We start from the raw sequence: 14,013 nt of genomic DNA, 5'->3' as shown, positions 1-14,013 counted from the left end.
AACAACGGTCTGTTGAATGCAACAGTACTGCTGTCTTCTTACCAATGTTTTCAGTTTAAACCCTGAACAAATGTATGGGTTTGATGGACAACTTCAGTGTGTTCAGCCGTATGTTAATAAAAGAGATGTTTCTGAGCTTTGAATAATAGATGTGAAATTCTCAGTGAAACTGCTGGCAGCCTTACAGTAACGCTCATCACAGTTACTGATAAAGAGCGGGTAAAATGTGGTGATGGTGTTCTATTCTTCTTCCTCTTGCTCTTTCAGATTAATTAGAAAAATGTCTATTTGATCATTTGCTTGTAGCCTTTATCTGTTATCCTCAATGTTTTGCATAGAATACTGCAGATAGTGCATACTCTTTGGCTCTCTCTCCACACACAAAAAACAAATTTTTGATACTTATGATCCCTCAAAGGACGCTACTTTAATCGTTTTGCACTAATGCAGTGCATATGTTCAAAAACTGTGAAGAAACAAGAAGTTTTGCATGACATTAACATTACTATGCTTGAACTTGTTCTGTTCAAGCATACAGAACTGGTGCTATTCTGGTACTGTTCTGCATGGTGAGTAATGAATGTCTTAGAACCTTACTGAAGTTGCATTTTTCAGACTGCCACTCATTTTAAAAAGGCAGAAAATGTATAATTTTTCTGAATCTGTTTTGGAAATAAACCTGTGAATTTAGCATCTATTTTGCACCAATATGACTTTTTAAACACACTCAAGAGGCTTTTTTTTTAGGACTTTACATATTAAGGGTGACATCAAATATATTTCCCATTGTGAAACAATTCTGTCATGCTCTGCGATATGTGCTGCAGACGAGGTCGTGTGTTTTTAAGTATAGAGTCTCAGTAATAACAGCACTTCTTGCTCTCACACTGTGATTGTTCTTTCAGAAACATGCTCATATTTCATATTAGCATTACCGAAACAAGAAAGGCAAAAGTTCTCACATACTTTTGAAGGTCCCCAGGATTCACTCCTGCAGAACATTATTGCAGACAGTAAGGACCATGCAGTGACCTAGCAGACAAAATGTTCAGTTGCCAGTCCAAATGTGTCTTCATGTAATGGAAGTGAGGACACACTACAACCTAGCCATGACTGAAGGACTCTAAAAACGCAGAGTAAGTTTGAGTTCACTATTAATACACACACACTCCGTAAACTGTGATACCTCTAGATAAACGTGTGGTTCAGGTGTGCAGTAATGATATCCGAGCAGGAAATACTGCTCGATATAGCTGCGAGTTATTCGCCCCATCCAGAGTGTGATAAGAACCAGCACCAGTGAGAGGACGATACCACAGTTGTACTAATTTCAGCTCTGCGTCTCTGACTTTTCTGTTTGAGAATCAGGCACTGAAAAGTCTTCTACTGCCAAAAGATTGTCTGCATCTGGTGCCGGCAGCAACTCTGCAGCTTTCCACACCAGTTTGATCATCTGTTCTGAATTCGAAATGCTCCTCACTTAAAATCTTCACCTTGAGGGCCTCTGCCAAGTCACTGGTCACGACGCCTCTCCCTGCTCCACCCACCTCCCCTGGTGGGAGTGTGTGTCTGTGTGTAAGTGTCGATCCAGTGCATGTGTTATTCTGCCTTTGTGCATATGCCTGGCGGGGAATGTGGTCGTGTGTACCGTGTGTAGTGAGAAGGCATTAACACCGTCTCAATGTCAATGATTCCTCCAAGTAGGAAAAGTCAGCGAGCCACTGATGGCCTCAGTACAGTCGTCCCTGTGAGGCAGTACTGAGGGTGTGTTAGTGTGCCTGAGACAAGGTGACACAAGAAACAGTCCTCTACTGATGACTGACAGCCAGATCCAACTGTTCTGACCTCACTTATGTGGAGGTGACTGTGAGACAAACACAGTCCAGAGAATAAACACGAAGCGAGGACGGTCAAAGCGCTAATCTGCAGCTGAAAGCAAATTCTTTCTGTATAAACAAATCCTGCTGAAAATAGACTAACACTTCACTATCTCTGAAATAAATGGACTGTAAGGTCTAGGCTTGTGCAGTATCTCTCCTTTAGTGTCCAAACATTTATGAATAATTACCCTCCACCTGTGTTTACAACGCGCTTTCCCTCCCTTGCAACATTTAATTTAACAAGGACTCTTTTTAAAACTTGCATCAGGAGCAGGAGGGAAACCTCACCGTCCCTGGACACACTTTTCTCCCCCACACTGAAATATGGCTGCAAGGATGCTTTGTGACAAACAGTGAGCAGAGAATTGCTGGATTGTTTTTGATCACATGCTTTAAATGAACAAAAGCAGAGTCCTCAGGGAGCTCATTTATTGTAAAAATTACTCAAGCGCTCATCCATTCATTACAGAGAACAGCATATTTTTCTATCCAGGTATCACTAAATTTTAAGACGGGTTGTAATGTTTTCATGATTTTTTTTTTCCCATTCTCTTATTGTTCAGCTGATTCAAGGTGTGGATAAATTCTTCCACTTGTGGTAATTAAATATGAGGGCTCACCTAAGAGACTCACTACCTGCAAGAGACACCGGAGAGATGAATAATCTTTGTGCATGCAGCCACGCACACAGCACACAATCTCTGTGCACATGCACTTACACACACACGCACACACAGACACACAGACACAGACACACACACACACACACACACAAACAATGCACACTGTCATGCAAAATCATAAAAGCTCACAACTGCTGCCCCTGGGCCAGTTTTCACACAGACACGCAGGCGGGAGCAGGATTTTTCACAGAGGAGCAAGCTTTTGTGTGAATGAACAAAGGGAATCTCCTTCCTCCTCTGCTTCCTCATCCCCTCTAAATCCTATCATGTGCCACCATTCGTCTCCCACACGCCTGTTTCCAAGTTACCGGCAGAGTCGTCTGCCAATCTCTCTTAATTGCCTCCTGTGCAAAGTGACGACTGAGGAGAGCCGAGCGACGAGAGCAAAGCTTCCCTATCCTCCTCCTGCAGCTCACTCACTGCTGAGACTCTACCTGAGAACCACATCGTGCACCTTTGGGAAATTAAACAGTTTCGTTGACCTTGTGTGAAACTTCAGTAACCAACCTGGAGAAAAAAAAAAAACATCTAGGAAATGTAACAAGGGGACTTTTAAAACAAACTCAATTAATTAAACTGCTGTGTGAGGATATTTAATGTATGCCTTAATGGACACTAAAATATTGAAAACACTTGAATATAAAATGTGAATATGAAATATGGCTTGAATAGAAAATGTCTCTCTTGAGACAAGAAAGTAAAGCATCGGGGTGAAACAATAAAGGCAGGCAGTGTTTGTTTTAACGATAAGCAGCTTTTCCTCACTAACCTCGCTCAGAAAATGAGAGATCTTCTCGCTCGCAGAATTTGCCACCCTGTTGCTCCTTCTTTCCTCTTCCTTTGTTGTGTCTTCCTCACACATAGATCCTCCTCATCCTCGGGACCGGTGTCGGAGTTAACAGCTCATGAGGAGGAGGGGGGATGAAGCCAGGCAGAAGAGAAAGGAAACACACCCAGAGAAGAAAAGAAACACACTCTTCTCGCCCCTAAGTCCTCCTTGGCAGTGTATCCCCATCCGTCAGAGCGCAGCAACTGCGAGTGTGTGAGCAAAGAGAGAGAGAGAGAGCGAGAGAGAGGGAGTGAGGGAGGGTGGGAGAGAGAGATGAAACGATACTGAGTAAGTGGGCGAGTGAGAGACAAAGTGAGAGAGGACGGAAGGGGAGAGAGGGAGAGAGAGAGAGAGAGAGAGAGAGGAGGGTGATCCTCTACTCTCTATGAGCTCCTGTTTATCTCTGCGTCTCCTCTGCATGCATTCCTTCCCGACAGAAGCCACAAGGTCAGAAGCTTTTACAGTAACAAGACTTTGTTTCCTCTGGAGGGAGAAGACTTCCTGTCAGTCCTCCACTCAACTTCCCTCATGAGTGAAATCACTTTATTTCACTGTTTTAAAAAAAAAAAAACCCTCTCGCCTCTTTTCTCTCTCAACTCTTGCAAACACGATCACACGCTCTTTTTCTGTCTTTTGAATTATTATCAACCTGGTTAGAGTTGATCTTATTTCCTAACTCTCAGCACTCTGCCTATCCAGAGGTTATTCATCTGACAAGGACTCCGCTGCAATTTTACTTTTGGATAAACCCAGAACAAACATTTTTAAACGCACATAAGTTGATACTCTACTGTTTTGAGAGTATTAAGTCAAAATGTTTTTTCGTTTTTTTTTTTTTTTTAAACACACACCATAACATTTCAATCTATTTCAGCTTTTGCTCAGCTGTTTGCTGTAAGGGGTCAACCATGCACTCTTTCACCTAAACTTGATTTGTGTCTGCCTTTCAATATCAAAACAGACTCCACACTCCACACAGACCATACATACAACGTGAACTCAATTATACTGCTTAAGTTTGGACTGGTGATAGTTAAAATAAGAATATCTAATGTCATTGTAATTTTGCACACTCTTTTCATTTTGGGTGAAACTTTTTATTTTGAATTTTAGTTTTAATTTTATCATTTGAATCCCTGATATTTTTGTTATGTAAGAATATTATTCATGATGGATTGTTTTAATAAGCAAACTAGCAAGTATCTCCTGCTGATCTTACCATTGGAAAAATTCTGGGCTACAAGAAGGCACAATTGTAATTTGTTTTAAACCTTTCTCTTCCAGCTTTGAAGTTTAAAATGTTATTGTTGATATTGATAAAACAAACCACTGTGAATTGAAGTTATTTTAGCCAAATCCCAACTGTTCATAAACACATGGTTTTTCAGTTTGGAAGATTTCAATTGAAATGTAAAAAAAAAGAAAAAAGAAAACCTTGACGCCATGGTTACAGTAAACTACAGAAAACTGTTGGTTAGTTAAATGTCAAAGTGTAAAAACTAAAAAGTGTCAGTTGTGACTTGGTCTTGCAAGTGTCAGCACAGCCGGTGTGAAAACGGGCTGTTTCTGTGATCCTCTGCCTCTTTGCTCTCCTGACTTATGATGGGACATGGCAGACAGAGAGCTTAAGGGTCTCCCCTGAGTACACTGCATGGCTGTGTCAATATGCACGTGAAATGCTGGATCAATTAGGGCACACACGTCAATGAGAGGTGAATCAGGGGCCGACTTGACAGCTTCCTCTGTAATGTTGATAAAGTGTCAGAACTTCATGAGTCACACAGACAGACACACACCACGAGGGAAGTGACAGAAATCCTCAGTCACACCACAGATGAAGTGATAAAGAAACTCAACAGAGCGGGGAAACGGTGGGGACAAACATATGGCCGTGTTGTTTTGAGGCTGCACGTTAGCCCGCTGACCGGGCGAGCAAAAGGTTCTCCTGCAGAGCACTGTGGGCACTGAGCTGTCTCTGTTGGCAGGTGATACTGCAGGATACAGGCTCTTCTAACAGAGCTCAGATAAGGGTTTCTGTTTCTATGGGAAGCAGGCACGCCTGAGTCCTGTTACAGTATGTTAAGACTGGGCTGTATGTTGTTCAGCCAGGAGGAAGTATGGACAGGAGCTGTATAATGCATTCTCTCAGAGTGTGGTGATATTGCTGTGACACCATGTGGACTTCATTGATTGTTTCGAGGAAATAACTATAACTACTTGTCATAGCATAGTTATTTCCGATCCAGCGCAATCATCCAAATGGCATAGTTTGTGCTGCTCTTCCTCTGAGACCAGCAATCAGTGCAAACACAAACACTTGAAAGGTTTAATAGCCAAACCAAGTCAGTTTTTCAAAAGCTTCTGCATGGGAAGGGAAACAGAAAAACATCACCAAAATGATTTCATTTTTCAAAAGAGAGAGCTGTGATGTCATTCTTGCCAGAGTTTCAGTCTATATGGAAAGTGACTCTCAGCCACATATATATATGTACGTACAGCAACAATTATATGTTTCCCTGAAAACCCTCATGAAATATAAAGTGGCTTGAAATGCTCTTGGAAAATGAGGTCATAAGAAATGAATGCAAAGCAGGGAAGCAGATTGTTTGCTGGCGGCACAAGATAAAACCGCTGATGACTGAATATCTGACACACAAAAAAACCCCCACTAATGTCTTCACACTGTACATACAGTACATCCACCATGATTGGTTTGGGGAGTTTTACCTCCAATAGGAGAGAATAGTCTTTGCTCATTATTCATGTCAAAAAAGGCCTGTTTGCATCTTCACCTTGATCATACCTGTACCCTCTATAGACTGAAATGTAATCAATCTAGTCCAGTTCCCTTTTCTCCCCTTCCCTAAATCATGCTCATCTTCCTCAAGAGAATCAGCTGACAGAAGTTCTTCTGTCTCTGTGGCATTTTCTTTCTTTTCGCCAAGCTCTGGGAGATTTCTTTGAATCCTTTTAGGAGGCTCCATAAATGTTGAGGATCAGCTTACACGGTCCAGCAATAACCCGGCAGGGTATTTGATACAGATGTGACTCTCAGCCTTCTAAAAACAAAATGTAGTTAAGCCTTGCATTATAATGTCAATGTGTAAGGAAATGACTCTTTGAAAAAGGTTTGACTGTATTTCCTTTTTTATTGCCTCAGATAGCATATCTTCGATTAAAGCTGTGGTTTAAGGATGAACGTAGGGTCTTAAGCAAAATCATGGCCTTGGTTATGAATTAGTGCAGCTGAGGCCATGAGGCCCCATGGCAATAAAGTGAGTGAATGTTGTGTTGTTGAGCTTTTCTCAGGGGCCCTGCTTAAGCCCACTAGATGGAGGTCAGAAGAGGAATGGGGAATTGTGAAAATCCCTGCAAGTCATAGTGTGTCCTTTAGTCTTTAGATGGATGCTAACAGAAACATGCTGCTGCTATCTAATGAAAAATGGTTTTCCAACAAAGAAGAACATCTTTCTTCACTTCATTATGTGACCGATCGAAACATTTGACAAAGGCAGTAAACGTTCCCTGCATCTTTCTAAATGTACACACAAAGAAGACTTTAACTGTTTAGGCCGAGTGCAAGATGAGTCAGTGATAAGTGATGATATAGACCATCCTCTCTGCAAAGAGATTGTTTTTAGCGGTGCTTGAAGCAAATTTAAAGAATATTTTCTAATTGAAGCGTTTTTCTTTTCTTAAACACACAACAGATGGTATCAAGTGTTTTTACCCCCCATCCCAAATCCTAAAGCTTGCGTAGAGGGCTTGTCCTTGGGATCAGGATGTAATGATACGCCACCTCCACCCTTTCATGTGATCATCACATACTGGTGCTGACACAGTCTTTGCAAAAATACATTTCAGACACATCATCAACTTCTTTTTAGCGTATCTGCTGACAAGTGGATGTATCAGTGATTTCCTTCAGTGTGTCCTTGTAATTACCAAGAAAGTAGGGCTGCTTGTTGAAAATCTGTAAACTCCATATTGAACGCAGCAGGTGTGACTTAACATCAGTTCTTACACCATTCAATCATAAACTGCTGAGCCATCTAAAGCGAACATTTAGGTAATAATTTTTCTCTGACACCTTCAACATCAAGACCAGTGAACAAACTAATAAGCCCTGAACAGGTGATTGCTTTAATGATTTTTTTTACTGTCCTTGATGTGTTTTTCCGTGGCTGAATGAAGCACTGAATCAACGTCTCGAGGGGATTACAAAGCTAGGTTATGTGCATATTTAAACGGAGAAATTAGCTTTCATTGTTGCAGGATATAAGTTGTAATGACATTTTTAGATCAAATAGCTCCTTGGTGTTTTTTTAATGAGACTCTTTTAAAGTCAACTTTTCTTTCAACAAGGTTTTTGGACTTTAAAAAGAAGTAGAAAGGTTCCATGACAAGACTTGACTCATACCTCCTCTGTGTAGCAGCTGTGTGTCTATTCCTTGTGATCTCTTCCTGAAGTGAAGGGACACGTCGGTCCAGGCATCACACTTCCCCTCTCTGAGGTCCAAACTTTTATAAATGTCATCATGCTGCCAAAGCTCAGGTCAGCTCGAGAGTGACTTTGTTTTTTGTTCTCCTGTCATTCCACCATCATCACGTAATTACTGACATTTAAAGTGTCACAACAACAAACACATTGTTGTTTCTCCATCTGAGCACTCTGACAGAGATGTTGCTTCAAATTAAGTGTCATTTCGTAAAATCAGAGTTTGTTCATTCGAGAAAAAATTTGTCGTTAAATAATAAGATGAAGGATTATGAGTACATTAAAACGGCTTTAATCAGCTGTTAATTGTTATTTTTAGCAAGAGATACAAATTCCTTCATCCTCTGAAATCTTTTCTTTTTTTTGTATTGTTTTAATAATAAAATGGCCCCTTTAACACTATGAAAAGACATGAAAATAACAAAATAATGTTCATATGTCAATGGAAATGTCCTGTCAAGAGTAAACCATTGTAGAGGGCAGCGCTATAATACACTGCAGGTGGTCAATCACTGTTCCCTCATTTAATTGAGACATTAATTAAATGAGTATAAGTCGTCCACAAAAAAAGTCACCAGGCTATTCCAAACCTGAACTTCTTTTTCTAAATCTGTTGTTTGTTTTAAGGAAAGTTTCTTTTTTGAGTCGTAGACTCATTTCATCTTTGTCAGCATAAAAATATATTCAGAAATAGTCTCTGAAAACATACAACACAACAAAACGTATACTACCGAATGCACAGTTTCCTTATAAAATGACCATTTATCAAAGGATGGTCTTTAAATCAATTAAAATCAATCCCAGTAGTCATTTTTTGTTAGAAGTCGGTTGTCCATTTTGAAAAAATTTAAGATAAATCGTTGTGGAACAAAGCTTTTAAAAGCTCTTTGTAGAATATGTTCAGAAGATGAAGAGGCCAACAGAGAAGTCAGGATACCCAGAACAGCAGCATCAAATATTAAGCAGCTGTCAATATCAGATCTGCACTTTTCATCCCTGTGTGGGTGACAACAAGAAAAGCCTCAGAGTGCTGCCACCTATCATGATTTCACTCTGTGGCCTCGGAGGGGAGAGCGACTGTCACTCTCACTGATACACACTGATGAAACTGGAGATCTGTGTACATTTTTTATGAGGTTTTTTTTTACTTTATTGTTCTACTCTATTTTTTGGGGGGGGGGTAGAGCTTTCAAAATGAATTAGTATGAATATTTGCAACCTTACTAATGTTTTAAGCAGAAGAATACAATGCTTCCCCTGTCACGGTCACAGCCACCGTCACGGCTGGCGGCGCAGCTTTATTGCTGCAGTCATAAAGCACCACGAGGACTTTTGTGTTTGTGGATAAATATGATGCATTATTACAACAATCCTCCCCTGAGATGATGTTTTTTGTGCAAAGTTTTAAAGCTTTTTACCCTAAGAGCAGCCGTGTAGTCTGCTGTGATCGATGCTCTCACTGTCGATTCGGTCCTAGATAATTAGTAAGACAACAACGCAGGGATTCTCAGAAGTAAGATCAATTCCTCTCTTTGCCAAACCCACTGGCTGCAAAGAGGTGGTTTGTCTTTACAGTATTGATAGTCAAATAAAACAACGCTTCAGGACAGCAGGTAGTAAAAATGCAGTAACTAAAGAATAATTGATGAACAGCAGGGATGTCAATCATGGGCTTTAAACTTAGTCATCGACAAGTCGTGCAAAGACCAAAAGATGAAGATGAATGGAAAGAGTTTGATCATCAAAATGTATATTTTAATCATGTAGAAAGTACTTTAAGTACTCTCACTGATACAGTACATGAAGTACTTTCTGCACCACAATTATTAAACCTTTCCATATCTCAGGCTAACGCCAACGCAAACGAAAGCTTCGACAATGTGCTGCTACAAATCAAAGCCAGAGAAGTAACGAGCAAGAGACCTTTAAAGACGACAGGTTGAATTACATTTCATCCTGGCATTAAAGCAAAAACTGTAAACGGTGACATGAAGCTGCAAATCTCTGTGGACAGAGGCTTTTGTTTCGTCTGCCCAAGTCAAATCTCAGGCACCTGCAAGTCTGGATCGTCATGTCTCAAGTGGTGATTCACAGCTCTCTTGACTCTTCATCAGATTTGGCCAGCAGACAAGTATATGCAAATATACTTTAGTGTCCAATTAAACACACAGAATGTAAATTCTGAGGGGAATCATGGTGGTTTTTCTCTCTGCTACTACTCCACACCTTGAAAACAAACTCCTACTGTGGTCGACCGTATTTAAGACGAACAGGAGACAGACCTGAGAAAGAGAATAAGTTTACATTTGAGCTAATGTATCCGAGTATAATTGACATTTTTATCACAGCAGCACATAAAGCTACAGTGCAGTACAGCTTTCAGTAACAGCTTCTTTTCCTTACATAGCGGTCTTTGACGTTACATCCAGTGTTTCCACGGCAACGATAATACGTTGCGTCTGCCTTGGTGCCACGTAAGATGCGTACCATTCAAACCATATTGTTAAGGATTCCTCTGGCTTACGATTAAAAAATGTAATGTTAGTACTAAACAAAACAATATATAACATGGTTTAGTTTTTTTTTTAATAAAGTGTAAAAATTCTACATCGCTATGATGCCTTTAAGCAGTGAGTGTTGGCAATGAGGATCCTATAGGGCTTATACCTGGTTACTTTGTTGTGTTGTACTCGAGTTAGGTCTGGTATTCTTGGACCACTAAGAAGGGGGATGGAGGGCCCTTGTGTCTATTGACTGACTAGGCAAATATCTGTAGGTACAGCAAAGCAACCTACATTTACCTTAAGGTGGCTAGCAATCATTTTTTACAAACATAAGCTTTACCTACAACGTGACAGAAAATTGGAGAGTGATATGGCATCACTTAAACAGACAGATGTAGACCACAGTGTGGCAGACTCCATGTTTGAAGAGTGCTCTCTAAAAGTTTGGAGACTTATATGCGAACTGACCTCCTGACCTGAACGTTTTTTCTCTATCTCCAAGAAAATCCAATTAGGCTTCAGCAAACCTCGCAGTGTTTATCTGAACCTAATTGCCGATCTCTTCAGGTCTCCCACTTTGGCTTCACTCCTCAAACCAAAAAACAAAAGCCTCTTTTAGTCTAGAAAAAAAGAATGTCAACTCGTTCATTACGGTTTCAACATGTAACCTGTCTAAATGAGACACTTTTTTAATCCCTGTGGACAGTATTTTCCTCAGGATTGTATTGCTTATGTAAAAACAATTAAGACTTCCAAGCCATAGTTCTTTTCTGCCACTAAGTACCATGTCTCTGTACATGACACATGGCAGCACTGGTGTGGATAAGGAAAGTAGAGATACTTCTATCTGCACCCCAGACAGAGGAGCTAAGCAACAACAACACCTTTTTTTCTTGTCTTGTAGGAGGATACAGTTAAAAAAAAGGTGAACAATCCCTTTTAAAGATTACATAAATGGGGTGTCGGATGCCTCGGGGTTTGGTTGCTCCCCATGTACGGGGGTTATAGTCCTTGACGCAGGCAGCGGATTCAAGTCCGGCCTGTGGCTCCTTTCCTGCACGTCATTCCTCATGTTCCCTGATTTCCTTCTCAAACCACTTTCCTCTGAAATAAAGACACTAAACATCCTAACTCTACAGGTAATTCATCCTGTAGTAGGTAAGACATTTAATTCTGTCTTTGGAGCCAGGCTGCTATAACACGACTATCACTCCTTAAATGCTCACCTAACATTTGAGTAGACAGGTTTTTTTTGTTGTTTTTTTTAAATAAAACGTGAAGCATTACCAAAAAGAGAACTGTTTTAAAACCTGTGAAAAAAAACCCAAGGAAGCTTTCAGAACAATGCTAAATGAACAACCGCAATCATCTTCATTCTTGAAAAAGAAAACAGTCACCTGAGTCTGCAATAGATATGAGATGTGAAGATATTATTTGGTTCACTGACACAAACATGATGTCAACTGCAACTCTAAAGTCCTTCATGAGCCTTTGAAAGGAAAGATCTCCAAAACACTGTCAGCCCTGCAAAGTGCTATTTATATGATGTTTACATGTGAGGCTTTTAGAGACATACTTAGCAGGAGGAACATAAAATGAGTGAGTTTGTAATAGCTCAGGGACACGAACATGGTTGCTGTGGGGACCACATCTCTGAAACTTCCTCTGTAAATACAACACTGCCACCACACTGCGCTCTTTCCTAGACAGTTTTATAGATAACAATAACTTGTAAAATACAACGTCACCGAGCTTCTTACACTGTTAGTCCTAACAGTCTGTCTGAACACTCAATGCAATAGTTAGTGTTAAATTTAGCCTGTCATTCATAAAGCTCTGAGCACACATATTTTCTGTATTTCAGTGATTATCCAATAAAGCCAAGCATTCAAATCAAATTTAAGGAGGCGTTTCAAGCATTTAGTCTTTTTTGAAGCATACATAAAATCCAAACGTACAAGAGCAAAAGATCTAAGCAAATGCTGTGAATTATTTTGACCTATTCTTATGTATGTATCTAAGTGTTAGCATGTCCAGTAAGCTTAGTCACGGCTCCAAAACAGTGGTCCTGTGTGAAAGGATCAGAGATCCATGACTGATCTTGCGATCTTGATAGAGAGAGCCTGTGGCAAATATCTGACAGTAGCAGATATTTTTGACGATCATAACAATAAATATGAACACTTACGATCTACGCCACTTACTAACTAATGGAAATCCATTTTGAAACAACACAATAATCAATGCGCCTGAGTAGTGGAAAGCATATAATACTAATAGCATGACTTACCTCAAGTTCTCTTTTCAACCCTGGCATCTCAATTCGGCCTCTTTTCCCTTGAAAGAACAATGTCCACATCTTTATATCATACTCTGTTTTCTTATTTTTCTATGCACATGAACGCCACTTGGCTGACCGCCATGGCAACTTCAGCCACACACTAATGATGCTGAGTGTGGACTTGCATCGCAGCCTATGATTCACAGGTACCTCATCGCACAGCGTGCATGAATGTCGCATACAATGTGAGATCCATTTAGCACAGCGTGGGTTGCAATAAACTTATAAGATTGCTAAAATCGCACAGTGTGAAAATGTAAAATCACACATAAATAAGACTTCGCAGTGTACCATTAGCATCTCTGTCCTGGAACATGTCCCCAGGTAAACTTCTTTAAACACACCTACAATTCATTTAGTCACCAATTAACAAGGGATGTCTTTAGACTTGGAAAAACTCAGTGTACGCATCAATAGGGAGAACACTGAAGGCATTTAGAAAAAAACAACACTGTCAGAAGTACAGTATGTTATATTAAGATTAACACTTGTGACAGAGTTAAAGTTGCAGTTGATTAGATGAGGAATAATAATCAGCACTTTAATTTTCAATCAGCAGAAGAGAACCTGATGTGACTGCACAAGGTCGTTACTCAGACAGCCATTCAGCCCCATTCAAGGACCTACTCGTGTGTGTGTGTGTGTGTGTGTGTGTGTGTGTGTGTGTGTGTGTGTGTGTCTGCATTAAATCAAGCAACCTGAGGATGTGAGTGGGAGCTCTTGGGAGCACACTCCATATGACTGATGAGCTGACCCCTGACCTTGAGTGGGTGATGGCATTGCAACACCCTTATGGCTGTTTCTGTAATGAAGCCCAAGGTAGGACATGAAAAAACACACTGCTGCACTGATAAGTTTACTGTAGAACAGTTTATTATAAACCTTATCCACCAAATGTCAAACCTATATCTATAATCAAGGCCTTAATGAGGTAGTAACAATACTTTACTACTTGACTTTATTATGAATCTTGTTATAAGTGATACTTTCTTTTTTACAAAGCTTTTACAGTAATTATTATAAACTTATTATATGTGATTAGGACTTCATCACTTACAAAATCAGCAACATTAACGTGTTATTTCTATTAATGAGATCTCGTAAGAAGGGGCTAGAAGGGACTGAACAACCTTTTTCTTTTGTACCATACTTTGAGCATAACATGTTTTACTGCGAGAGATGTGTGTTCTCTTTCCTCTTTCAGAGATTAATTGCACAACGGCAATGATAAAATAAACCAAGGTGCTGTTCATCAGAACACTGGAAAGAGCTCAGTGA

At 40.1% G+C, this 14,013-nt stretch overlaps 1 protein-coding gene across 6 annotated transcripts in view; it reads right to left on the bottom strand.

The window, feature by feature from the left end:
- Positions 1-14,013, bottom strand: part of shisal1b (shisa like 1b) — a gene marked incomplete at its 3' end in the record, with an annotated part of 101,113 nt that overhangs the window by 38,296 nt on the left and 48,804 nt on the right. For 5 of the 6 annotated variants that reach the window (XM_079347081.1, XM_079347078.1, XM_079347082.1 and 2 more), the window contains one exon: positions 3,333-3,595. The exons of the other annotated variant lie outside the window; for it this stretch is intronic. The remainder of the gene's footprint in view (positions 1-3,332; positions 3,596-14,013) is intronic. 6 annotated transcript variants of the gene reach the window in all.

This window comes from Symphodus melops (assembly GCF_947650265.1).
Source record: "Symphodus melops genome assembly, chromosome: 6".
NCBI classification, from domain to species: Eukaryota; Metazoa; Chordata; class Actinopteri; order Labriformes; family Labridae; genus Symphodus; species Symphodus melops.
Note: the sequence above shows the minus strand (reverse complement) of the source record. Positions and strands in the feature narration are given on the sequence as shown.